We start from the raw sequence: 12,502 nt of genomic DNA, 5'->3' as shown, positions 1-12,502 counted from the left end.
CCCTTGGGCAACCTGAAGTTTAAAACAGATGTCCCAGGTGTGGTGGGAGGCAGCAGAGATGGGGTAATTATAACTGCAGCTATTACATCTTGTTCTGGGCCTTAATGAGGAAATAAGGAAGTCTTAGTCTCATCAGAACTTTTTGCTCTTGTTGGTGAGGGTGGTGAATGCTGCTTTTGAGACCAGTAGTGACCCCTTATTGCCACATTACCTGGCTGAAGTGCAGGGATTTCCCAGTTAACCAGAAAATCATCTCACAGCCAGGAAATAGCACAGCTTTGGGTAAGCTGGTCCGAAGGCCACGTCTCAGCTCCTGCATCCCAGCAGACATCTCGCCCAGACTGCCCCTTGGGAGACATCTCAGACCTCTGAGTCCATCTGAGACATCGAGGTGCTGGGCTGGCAGCTCAGGAACAGGGACTGCTCAATACAGAATGGAGGAAGGGATCACTCCTGTGCCAGCAGTGTTCAATAGCTGAGTGCAGGGTGCCTCCTCTAACCGAATTAAGTAGAAGAATTAAATAGATATTGAATTAAATATATGAGTGGCTCAATTGCTAAGCCACAAAGTCAAATCCCTGTCTGTGCTGAGGCTGGTCTGAAGCCAAGGGGCCCTACTCTGAAGCAGAGATGCAGCTGCTGGTGCTTCAGGGCCTATGGCTTTGAAAAGAAAAGTATCTTCCCAGGAAACAAGCAGGGAATCCTGCACATAATTCAGAGAAGATTTGACAATCTGACATCTCCCCCCAGAGAGATGCCACACAGGAACTTCCCTCTTTCCCAACAGTGGCACAGGGCTTGCTGTGCAGTTTTGGGGTGCTGCACCCTTAAACTGGTGCGTCTCCATGTGAGATGGAGCACCAGCCTGGTACCACCACAGCAGCGAGTTCTTCCTCACTGTGCAGGAGTGCAAGAAGGAGGAGATGCCAAGGCTACCCCACCTTAGCCATGGCCCAGGTCCCTATTTCAGCCTCTTTTGGGGCTGCTGATCTCCACTGAGATGCGGGATCCTGGTCTTCAGTCCCTCTGGGCTGAATTGACCCCAAGAACCCCTGCCTATCCTTCTCTCTAGTAGGCAGAGCCCATGGTCCTGCTCAGAGGAAGAGCAGCACTCAGGAGTGGGGGATGGATCTGCCTTGATGGGGATGCTCCTGGCAGCCCTGACATGGTGCTTGCTCAGTCTGCTGCACTTGGGAATGGTCCCGGTGGCACCAGAAAGCCACCCGCTCCTGCCTCGTCCTGCTGCTGCTTCATGACCTTGCTGCTGTCCCTCAGTGCCGAGGGTCCCCAGCACCGGGTGGCAGTGCCTCTGGCTGGGTGTTGGAGCTACAGGAGCAGAGGAGCTGCTTTCCTCTCCATCGCCTGCCCTTTCCCTGGAGCTCCTCTGGATGCCACCCAGCTCCTGGAGCACCGCTCCGAGCCTTTCCCGTGGGGATTAACCCTGCTTGGCAGAGCCCTTCGCAGAGGAGGGAATCACCCACTGCCCCACGGAGCCAGGGGCTGGGGAGCTCTGTGGTTCTGCATCCCCGACTCCCGCGGAGAGGAGCAGGGGCTGTTCCTCAGCTCACCCGCCGTGGAGCAGCGCGCCTCGGAACCCCTGAAGGTTCGGTCCTGCCTGGGGGCGAGGAAGCCAAACCAAACCCTCAGCATGGCACAGCCCCCTTGTACTGCTCGTGCCCGGGCAGCATCCCCCAAGGATGCAATCCTTCCTCCTCCTCCCTCGCTTCCTTCTGATCCTTCCTTTGTTTCTGTGCTCCTGGGAGATCCTGCGGGTTAATTGCTCGGCCGGATCAATACACTTCCAGCTGTGCTCTGGCACTAATCTCCCAGGGGCTTGGGGAGGCTGGATGCCTGGGGGGGAGGGGGCAGAAAGGGGCCCTTGGGCTCCTCTGGGCAGTGGCCATGTGTTTGTCACGCTGCATGTGGCTTTGTGCCGGTCCAAGCCGGCATCCTTTGGCACTGAGGGGCTCGCCAGTGCTGGGGTAACTGGTGTGGGGGAGGCCCGGGGGCCACAGGGGCGAGGCCAAGCCCCTCTGTGTGGGGGGACGTGTTCATGGCTGGGGATCTAGTGGCCCAGGGAGGTTCAGTGCAGGCACAGGGATTCCCTGTGTGTTTTGCAATGTCCCGTGGTTCTGGGGGTGCCCGGTCTGCTATTTGTTGCTGAAGAGGAGACAGAAACAGGCAGGTGCACAAGGTCTTTTGAAAGATGTAGCTTAGCTGTAGTTTTTTATCCAAAGCCGCTTCTGTGCGTGGGGCCACAGTGACCTTCCCTGGCTGAGCTCTCTGAGTGGTCCACACCAAAACCTGGGGATGCACCCAGAGTCAGACACAGAGGTCCCTGTGCCAGGGATGATGAACTTCTGGAAGGGACATCAAGAACAGCAAGAGGTTGGTAGATGTTTTTTTCCTCATGTTGTCCCTTAAAGCAAGTTTTCCTTTCAGATTCAGCCAGGCTGGGATCACAGTGCTGATGGGAGGTGTGTGTGTGTGGGGTACACGACGGCAATGGGATGCTGTGGGGTGACGTGGGCACACAGGGATGTGGCAGGGGTGCCAGAGTGGACAGTGTGGCATCTTTGGGATACCACGGGGGCACAGGGCAGCGTGCTGCAGGATGGGTGTGAGGGTGTGTGGCTAAACTGAGTTGCTGTGTGCTCCCAAGGGATTTGAAAATCTGAAGAAGCCCTGCAGCTGTGGCAGGGACCAGGCTCACCCTGAGAACAGGTTTCCCATGTGTTATTTCCCCCTGGCCAAAGCAGCCCTGGGAAACTCTGAGCCAGGGCCATGCTGATTCCAGAGCCTCCCACCCCATCACTGCCAGAAGTCACTTAGCTCTAACCCACTGCCCAAAATAACACAGTGCTGCGACCTGAACAGATTTGCCATGCTGCTGCCAGCCTGCTCTTGTCCCAGCTGCCGTGGGAAGGCCATGGGGTGGGAGGTGGGAGGAGGAATGTGTTGTCCCTAAGGTGCTGGCCCTGGATTGAGACCCCTGGGGCCCACCATCTGTGTATGGAGGGAATGTGCAGGGCATCCCTTGTTCCCAGAATGAGCATGCAGCAAAGCCCCTCTGATGTACACATCAGCTCAGACCTTCTGTGTGGGGGAGGCTGTGGGAATGAGGTGGGCAGAGACCTGGGGTCCTTGGCTCTAAGCATTAAGCCATTGCTTATTCCTGTCCTAGGGCTGTTTTAACTTGTCTGCAAGCCCAGGCACCCCCTGTAACCCCATGACCCCCATAACCCCAGTGCAATGGCCCTGTCAGATGCCACAAACATTGGGCACCATAAGCACTGGGAAGAGGTAAGCAGACATCTCCAGGGCCAGACAAGGTCCCTTTCAGCCCTAGGAGAGGGACAACAATGGGTGATGCACCCACCAGAGACGATTCAGCTGCTGTCATGAAGCACAGCCAGGGTAGAGCTATGCACTGGTGCTGCCAGCCATACACAGGCTGGTACCATGCTGCTGGGCTGAGACCCGGCCCCCACCTGCTCCCCTCAAAGGCTCTTTGTGGCTCTGGCTGCTGTGGCTGGTTCCTGTGGCACCCTCTGTGCTCAGCCACCAGCTGGCATCAGGCTCCTGCCTGTGGGTGCTTTGGTGACAATCCACCTGCAGTCATACTCTGATTTGCAATGTAACCAAAACCCAAGCCAAAACAGTCCAGAAGTTCCCCAAAGTGGAGCACTAGCAGCATGGGGTTTGTTGCATATCCTTTATTTTGGAGGTGTTGGTCTAGATGTTAATCTTGAGTTAATCTTGGTTAATCTTGAGCTGTTCTGGGCAGGAAGCCTCCTGTGATGGTGTCTGGGTTTGATGTTCTCCAAAGATCTGCATCCCATTCAAATGCTGCATGTCCCACATCCTACTTGGGGTCATCCCCTCTGTTCCTGAACAAAGACCTGTTCCAGACCTACTTGCATTGCCTCAGGGTCTGAGTCCAGGAGGACTGGACTTGGGTAACCTGGTAACCTGGCCTTGGGTGCATCCCTGTGCACCGTCTTTGCTCAGCAGCCCTGGGACTTTGCTGCTCTGTTCTTCCATGGGATGGAGAATTTGCTGCTGATGCTGTTATGTGTGAGTAAAAGGGGTCTTACGTGATCCTAGGCTGGGCTCAGTGATGTTGAATGCCTCATGCACACAGAGGACTGCACCAGGAACACAGAAGCAAGGCAAATGTCCCAGAATCTGAGAATGATGCTGGGGAATTTTTTGTGTCCTGTTTCACGAAATGTTGGTGCCTAGAGGGGACTGCGCTTTCTGACTGCTGATGTCCTTCTATAATTCTTTAGAGGGAAAAAAAAATTTCAGCCATGCTGAACCCATCCCAGAGATGTAAAAAATGCATCTAAGTTCCTGGCCCAGCTGATAGCCGAGTCTCCCAGAAAGCAGGGCACACAATCCAGCCCTTGCACTCCCCTGTCTTTGGGGGATGGTCCCCAGGCTGAGCCCCTGCTCCTGGAAAACGCCTCCCAGCCAGAGGGGATGGGACTGCCGACATCACCGGGACCTTTGAAATGCGCTTTTTGACTGGATTCATCCTGGTTTGATAAAGGAGAGAGAAAGGGAAACTGCGAGGAATTACCCAGGGGCCTGCAGACGTCTGTCAGACCACAGGGAGGATGAAAGCAGATGAGCTTTTTTAGGACTCAGCTGAAAGGCTCTGCAAGATCCACTCTCGGCGGTGCTTTGAGCTGAGCAGGCGGCTTTGATCCCGAGAGCAGTGGGAGAGCTTGCAGGAGCTCCTGTAGTGCTGCAGAGAGCAGACAGGAGATTTTGAGCTAATAACAGCGTTCCCAAAGCAATCACAACTGTTTTGGAGGTTTTCTGAAAGCAAAGGCAGAAAACGGGCAGGGCTGGATCGTCAGCCAGCTGGTAAGCAGGTGGTGGATGTTGTTTAAGCTGTAACTTTATCAGAGCACCCCTATGGCAGAGGTTTTAAAACATCCCATTCCTTCAAACACCTACTTTTGGGGGTGGTTTGAGTGCTGTCAGTGGCAAAACTTGCTGAAGTTTCTGCAGCAGCAGCACCCCCGGAACAGCCAGGCATGGCCGCCTGGAGATCTCCCAGCCTGGGGGTCTGTGTCCTTGGGGCATGAGCTGTGGGTCCCCTGGCTCAGGCTGTGATACCTCCGACAGCTGGATCCTTGTCACCCTCCCACCCTTTCAGGTTCAGCCCTTTTCCAGCCTGATTACAGGCCTGGCTGGAAATGCAGACGACTCATGGTTTCGGTGTGAGTCAGAGAAGGTTTGGTGGCTTTTCTCTCCTTGCAGCTCCAGGCTTTGCGGCTGAAGCGTGTAGCTGACAGCATCAGATCTGCAGCCCTAGTCTCCTAGCCTATGAGAGAAGTTTGGATGTGTCTTGAGATGGCCCAGGGGTAGCAAGTAAGAGTCCCAAGTATTATTTTGAAGACCTGTTCCTCCTTTTGGGGAAAACAGCCACCTGAGATGGGTGGTGAGGAGGCTGTGCTTCCCGGGGAGTCCTGGTACAGGTGAATCTGCTCCTGGGGGCCTGGGCTCAGTACCTGCCACACTCTGTTTTCCAGCTCTGAGGTGGGGAAAGCCACTCACTTCTCCTAGGGAGACTTTCCTTGTGCCTGTTGGCCCAGCACAGGACCTCAGTACTCCCCAAAAGCCTTGTCTTGCTGTTGGGGTCAGAAGCAGCAGTTGTGGTATGCAGAGGGTTGCTCTGGAGGTCATGTAAAACCTGGAAAGGAAGCCTGGTTGGGCTGTGGCCATAAAGCACTTCAGAGAGGAAATTTCTTATCTGTGTGATACCTGCTGCTGCCTTTTATTTGGTAGTTATGTGGGGAGAGGGTGGTGCTGCCCCAAGGCAGGGGCCCTCAGCTTGGTCCCCCAGCACACAGGCAAGTGTCAGACATGTCTTCTGCTCCCAAGTGCTCAAGGGCTGGGCTGCATCCCGGTGTTCCTGCAGGCTGGGTCGTCTCTTCCATGTGGTTTGCTCCAGAACCACTGTGTCTGGGCTCCACAGCATCTTCCAGCTCTGCAGTTGGCAGTGATTGTAGAGGACTCCAGACATTCTCATTCTCTGCTTTGTAACCCTCCCTCTTTCTTCTGCCCAACACTCTTCTGCAAGTCTCTTCCCCAGGCTGGAGCCCAGCAGGGATGGACATCTTGGGCTCAGGTGGTTCACCTGAGCACCCTGCTCAGACTTGTGCCGCCTTCACCAAGACCTCTGCACCCTGCAAGACTGTTCCCAGCTTTCAAAAGTGCTGGTAATAACCCTTAGTACTCAAAAGCTAAAAGAGCCTTGCAGAAGTTGTAAACTGTGGGAGCTGTATTTTGTGTAAAACACAATTATTCTGCTTGTAGTAAAAATAGTTTGGAAATACTGTCAATGAATAGCTATGGAAACATGTCCTGAAGTGATATGAAATGTCTTGGGGTGAACATCTGCCATGGGCACCACTGATGTCCTGCTTAGCAGCCCAATGACCCCAGCACCACTTTTCTCCTGTCAACATAACCCTCTGGTCTAATAGCAGCCCTGTCATTTGTGCTTACTTATCAGGCTATTTATAATATCTCTAAGCAAGCCTGTTATTTAGTGGGATAAAATTGGCTATCCAGAGAGGCTGAAGGCTGCACTGGCTCAGGAGGAACACAAATTCCCCTTTTTCGAATTCTGACACTGTAAGCCTACTGAAGGAGAAGGCTGTCGGTACTATTAGCAGACATTAGAGAGCAACAGGAAGACAATTACTGCAGGAGAACCATTTCTCCTGGGCTTAATGATTCACCAGCACGAGTGCCATTAATCCCCAAGGCAGTGAGAGCAGGTGGCTTCATGAACACACTATTCCCTGCTTGAGCCTTGCAGCGATGCTGTAGAGAGGTTCTCCCCTGCTCTGGTGTCTTCGAAAATATTCTAAGAGAGTGCAGGGCTACTCTGCAGCTCCTGGGGGGCTGGCACTTGAGCTGGACCACACTTTGGAGTTTTCCAGTGGTAGCTGCTATCCTGCAATGGCAATCCTTGCATACACGGCAGCGTGTTTGCATCTGAACTTTTCCCTGCAGCCATAGCTGTGCTGTACAGAGTCAGGTGAGAAGCTTAGCACATTCACTTGCATTTTTGGATGTGCAGGAAGATCCTAGATGCTCTGTGGTTCCCCACAGGAGGGAATCACAGCCCACCTTCATGGACCAAACACCTTGAACTCTCCACTAGTGCTGTACTGGCTGTGTTGCTGTCCCTGTGCTGGCTGCTGGGGACAGTGGCTGGGATGGTTGGGTGGGGATGCTCCTCTCTGATTTGATGGCCATGGGGACTCTTGGCTATGACAGCTGGGTCTTGCACTGGGCTGTTCTTCACCAGCTGGTCCAACATGTGATATCCAGGAAGGTTGAAGTTTGCACAGGGTCAGGAGGAACACAAGGAGGTGTGGGCCATCGAGTAGTCTGTTTGTAATGGAAATGTTGCCTGAAGAGCTCCCTCTACTCAGCAACACTCCCAAAACTCCTCTGCCTTATTTTATATGGTTTGTATGAAGTCACAAGTGATTTCTGAGTATAACAGGCACAATTAGAGGTATTGTAATATGCAGAAGAGATTACACCAGGCTGCAAACTTAAGGAATTCTGCTTCCCAGCAAGGGCTTATATACTGGATTTCCTTGATTGCCTTTGCAGTGGGGAGGACCTTCTTTCTCCCCGATCTGTTAAAAATCTGTGTTTATTCACTGTTTATTGCCACAAAATATTTGTCTGACAGTTGTAATCACTGCTCACCTGAGTACCTGCAATGTGGCTTGAAGCTTAATTACCTGAACTTTTCTGTTAGCCATGAGGTAGTGCACTGACCTTCTTCTTGTCTCAACAATTAATTTCTCCCCCAGCAGCCTGTGGTGCCTGCTGTCTCCTCCTCCAGCTCGGTGTGCTCAGTAAGGGCCACTTGCTCCCCTGGCAGCCCCGGCGAGGCGCAGCACTGCACGTACGAAGGAGCTGCAGCGTGGGTGATGGAGGTGAGGAAACCCCGGGGGGAGGAGTGGCTGCAGCAACCAGGCAGGCGAGCAGGAAAAACCTAAATATGAAGAGCTAAACCGGCACAAATCCCTCTGAAAGAGCGATCCACCCAGTGAAGAGAAGAGTGCCCATGGGCTGGTTTTTTGTGTTTCCCTGGTGGTGCCATTGGGGTGGGTAATGAGCAGAGATGCTGCTGCCCCTGAAGATGGACCAGCTGAGGGCTGTGCATGCTCCTCCTCACCCTGCTGCAAGAGAGACTCTTGCTCACTCAGACCCCTGGGGATGGCTGGCTATTCACACAGTCCCTGCAGCAACTCAGTTTTGGGGCTCCCCTGGTAACAGCAAAGCCACAGGAAGGAGGAATTGCCCTCAGGCTTGCTCCAGAAGGCAGCGTGATTTAAAATTCATTGCCCTCAGACTAGTTTTAGCTCTCCTGTAAAATACATTTTGTGTCTAATCTTGGCAATGTCTCTTCACCACCAGCCCTGCAGTGCATTTCACTGCTGATGAGTAAGTAGAGAAGCCTGCCTGCTTGGCAGGCACATATGGTGCCCTTTTTCTGGAGGCATATTTCCCCCCTGTCAGACTGTTTTGAGCTTCCTTAACCTGAAATCACCAGCACTTGTTTTACGATTTATCACACGCCAGGTGGGATGCTGATCCTCTGGCTCTGTGACTGGGTGAATGTGTCCCAGGGAGGACAAAGCACAGCTCAGGGTGCAGCCCAGCTGCCCACATTCCGTGGGTATTCATGGGGCAGGAAAGCTTCAGCCCAGGGTCAGAAAGTCACTGTCACATTTGCCCTCCAGAATGAGCTATGAGAGCTGTGTTAGACCAGGACACGATTCAATTCTCCTTGTGGGCATCTCCGGTCCATTTCAGTCTATGTACAAAAGTCTGCAGAGAGGAGCATCTTTCCATGCTACCTGCAAAGCAACTGGTGCTCTGCTGGCCCTGCCCTGTTTACAGAAAACCAAAGAATCTTCATTTTGTCACTAAAGAAAGTCAGAAGGAATATTATTGCTTGTGGGGAAACTTGGTGAGACAAGATTTTATGGATTGTACCAGGCTGGTGGAGGTAGTTAAAGAGAAAATCAAGTCCCAAGAGAGGCTGCAGAACCAGCAGAACCACTGCTGACCCAGGACTGCGGGCAGAGTCCCTGTGCCAACAGTGCCCACGCTGTGCCCTGTCCGCAGCCGTGTCCCCAGCCGCTGCCTCCCAGCCTCTCCCTGCAAGCTCTGCTCACTATCCCCTGCTCTGAGATGATTCGAGGCACAAATTAATATTTGGTTCACGTTTTGATAGAGGGGGAGGATGCTGTAGCATCCGCCTTTCAGTCCTTGTCCTTGTTCCGGAATGAGTCACCGGGGCTGAAGGAGCTGAGCAACAGGCAAGAGGATAATTCGCCTTGTGATGGTGATTCAGCCCCTGCTGGGTGGTGACAGAGTGAGCAGAGCTATTGTTTCTCCCCATCAGCTGGTGACAAAAGTGGTTTTGCTCTCTTCTGACACTTTGTTGCAGAAAAAGAAATACAAACAGGGTGATGTGTAAAAGAGAGATGAGTTATGTCCCAGCTTCAGGGAACACCCTCTGGTTCTCAGCCGACCCTGGATGCATCTTGGTTTGTTGCACCAACACGCAGCCCCCCTCTTGACCAGGGGATGCTCTCTCTGCTCTGCCCATCCCAGTTGCAGCTTGGTGAACCCAAGGGATGGAGCCAGCCAGCATCCTGAAGGGATGGCAGCCAGCTCAGTTGCTGCTGCTGCTGGAAGCCTGGGAGTGCTGCAGCAGCACATTCCTGCATCTGTGTGTCAGCCAGGCACCCTAAAGGCAGGCACCACAATCACCTCAGAGAAGTGCTGTACGAGGGACATGGCACAGCCTGAGAAGGTGATCTGGGGTTGGAACAGCTTCCCCATGAGAGATGGCTCAGTGTGCTTAGGCAGTTCCACAGACTGCAAAAAATAAATGACCCAGGGAGAACATTATGGAAGTCTACTAAATCCTGATTACTGTGACAAATAGGGAATTGTTATCCTCTGACTCCTCTCATATGAGCCTTGGGGGCATCAGGTGAAACTGATGGAAACCTGTTCACAGCAACAGATGAGGAAATACTTGTTCACTAAACTGTGAAACTCTCTGCTATGTGGCATAGAGGCTACTAAAATTTTACAAGGATTCACAAAAAGATTTATGGATTCACAGAAGAAAACACCTGCTGGTCACTAATTCAATCCCAGCATCAAGAAGTCCTTGAACCAAGTGTCAGCAGCTGTGGAGAGGACATTCAGGAGCCACCTTTGCAAGCTCACCTGAGCACTTACCCTCCCTTTGGCACACACTGGGAAGATGCACTGCTCTGACACACTGCAACTGTTTTCATGTTGCTTTGCTCAACAAATCTGTGTAGTTTGTAGGTTTCTGCATAAGTAATATGCGGACTTTCAACAAAGGAGTTACTACTCCAAAATCTGGTATGGCAAAATTAACTCAAAGCTGAACTGGGAAACTGTAAGTCAGCTTTTACTGACTTTAACACATTTTCCTCCTGTTTTTTTATATTTTACATATTTTGCATTTGCATTTTTTTTATGAAGTCCTAGGAGGTGTGTGCAAGATTAATGCATGATTGATAGCATCTTCAGGATACTCAGACAGCAGTAGTAAGTATATTATTATCAGTGAATATTCATAGGGATAGATCACCTTGGAAAATTAAAAGACACATCCCAAAGGAGTGGATATAATGAAAAATAGAGGTAATCAAGTAAATGAAGCAGAAAAGGTGTAGTTTTATTGGCCCCTTATAGTTACTGTGCCTGAGTCTTCTTTCAGTTCATAATCACTGTTCCCAGAAGATAACAGTGCTTAGCAGTGGCTACAGATCCCTGGGCTCTTTCAAGTCCTGAACAATAGACTACAGGAGGTGGAGGAGGGTTACAGGGCCCTCTTCATCTTCTCACCAGTCTCCACCATCCCTGGGTCACACAAACTGCTGATGTCTGTTTCCATCAGCAGTGTTCCCAGATGCCTTTGATCACAGCCACACTTGTAATAGCTTTGAGGAAAAGCCTTAATTTTGGTAGAATAAAAATCATTTGTTGCCTGATCATCAGGCAACACACAAAACAACCACAAGGATAGCAGTCCTTGTATCTGCCTGGGCAGAGAGGAGTTGGTTTGAGTAATGCTGAGATCCCAAGGGGGAACTTTCTCTGTCCACACTGTCTGGTTCTGCCCAGTGGCAGCAACACCTCAGTGTCCCAGCAGGGCCTTGGCCAGGGCTTTATATAAGTGTGAAATAAAGTACGGGGCTTATCCTCAGACCCAGCAGGCTCAGTGATGTGCAAAGGGCACAGAAGTCCAGCAGTTATCTCTCAATGAAACCTGAAATCTAATAATAAAATTTCAAAATTGAAGTGAAAATGTCTCTTTAATTCAAATTGTTTTCCTTAATTGCTAGTGACTTACAAAGAGATTCCTCCTGTACACAAGAGCCATAGATATGTTTTAATTTCTCACTGAGATAAAAACACCACTTAACTGTTTGTCATGTGGTTTTGCTCTAATTTCATACCATTAGGATGCCAGAACGTGGCAGCTCCATTTTTGCACACTGTATGGCTACAAGCAGATGTTTCATTGACCAGCTGATTTGATCTGTTTTGTCTAGGGCTTTGCTGCACCAGTAATAAATGACTCATGCTGAGCATGTTTTTTCTGTGCTTTCCATGTGCAGAAACCACAGGAAAGATTAAGCTCTCTCTTCCTGCCTACCTGACACCTCCCAGGTGCTGCTCAGGACTTTCTGCAACATTTTTTCACAACACTCTTGCTACTATCTAGGAGGCTGCACAAGTGCCTTTGTGGGTGGGGAGATTGGTTTGGTCTCCTTGCAGGTGTTCTCTGAATTAGACAGCTCTGAACAGAAAAGCAAAACCACCCTGTCCTTGGATCATAGCAAATAGGTCAGCAGAAGATTCATAGATCCTCAAATCTAATATCTTATTATCTCAAGCAACCAGATGATGCAATCCCTTTCATAAACAAAAGGGCTTGGCCTGCTCTATTCCTATATGCAGGCTGCTGCAGACACCCGGAATTCTGTTGGATAGAAACCTTGTTTTAGAAAAAAAAATGTGTCACAGCTTGAGTTTTAATTATGGCCAGGTGACACCAATTTGTTCCTGGGGAAACACCAGTTTAGACAGCTCCTGTAACTCCCAGCTGCCCAGGTACCCCTTGGTATATAATCACTTGTGCTCTCAGCTTCCTTTCTGTAAGTGAAGGGGTGAGGTTGAGGGAGCTCATCTGGACTGTGAGTTTGCTGTCTGGGTGAGTACAGGATGGGATGACAGTGCTACTGTGTAAGTACCCTGGGAGGTAGGCAAGAGGTTTTGCAGTAACTGGAGGTGGAAGTGCCCCATCTTTGTATAACTGAGAGGTGGCCTTTTGAATTGTGTAAATGCAGCTCTTCTGTTTGAGTGAATTGGTTTTAGACCTTGTTATTTAATT

The sequence above is a fragment of the Calypte anna genome, chromosome 9 (genome assembly GCF_003957555.1).
Source record: "Calypte anna isolate BGI_N300 chromosome 9, bCalAnn1_v1.p, whole genome shotgun sequence".
NCBI classification, from domain to species: Eukaryota; Metazoa; Chordata; class Aves; order Apodiformes; family Trochilidae; genus Calypte; species Calypte anna.
The sequence above is the reverse complement of the archived record's forward strand: the minus strand, read 5'-3'. Positions refer to the sequence as shown.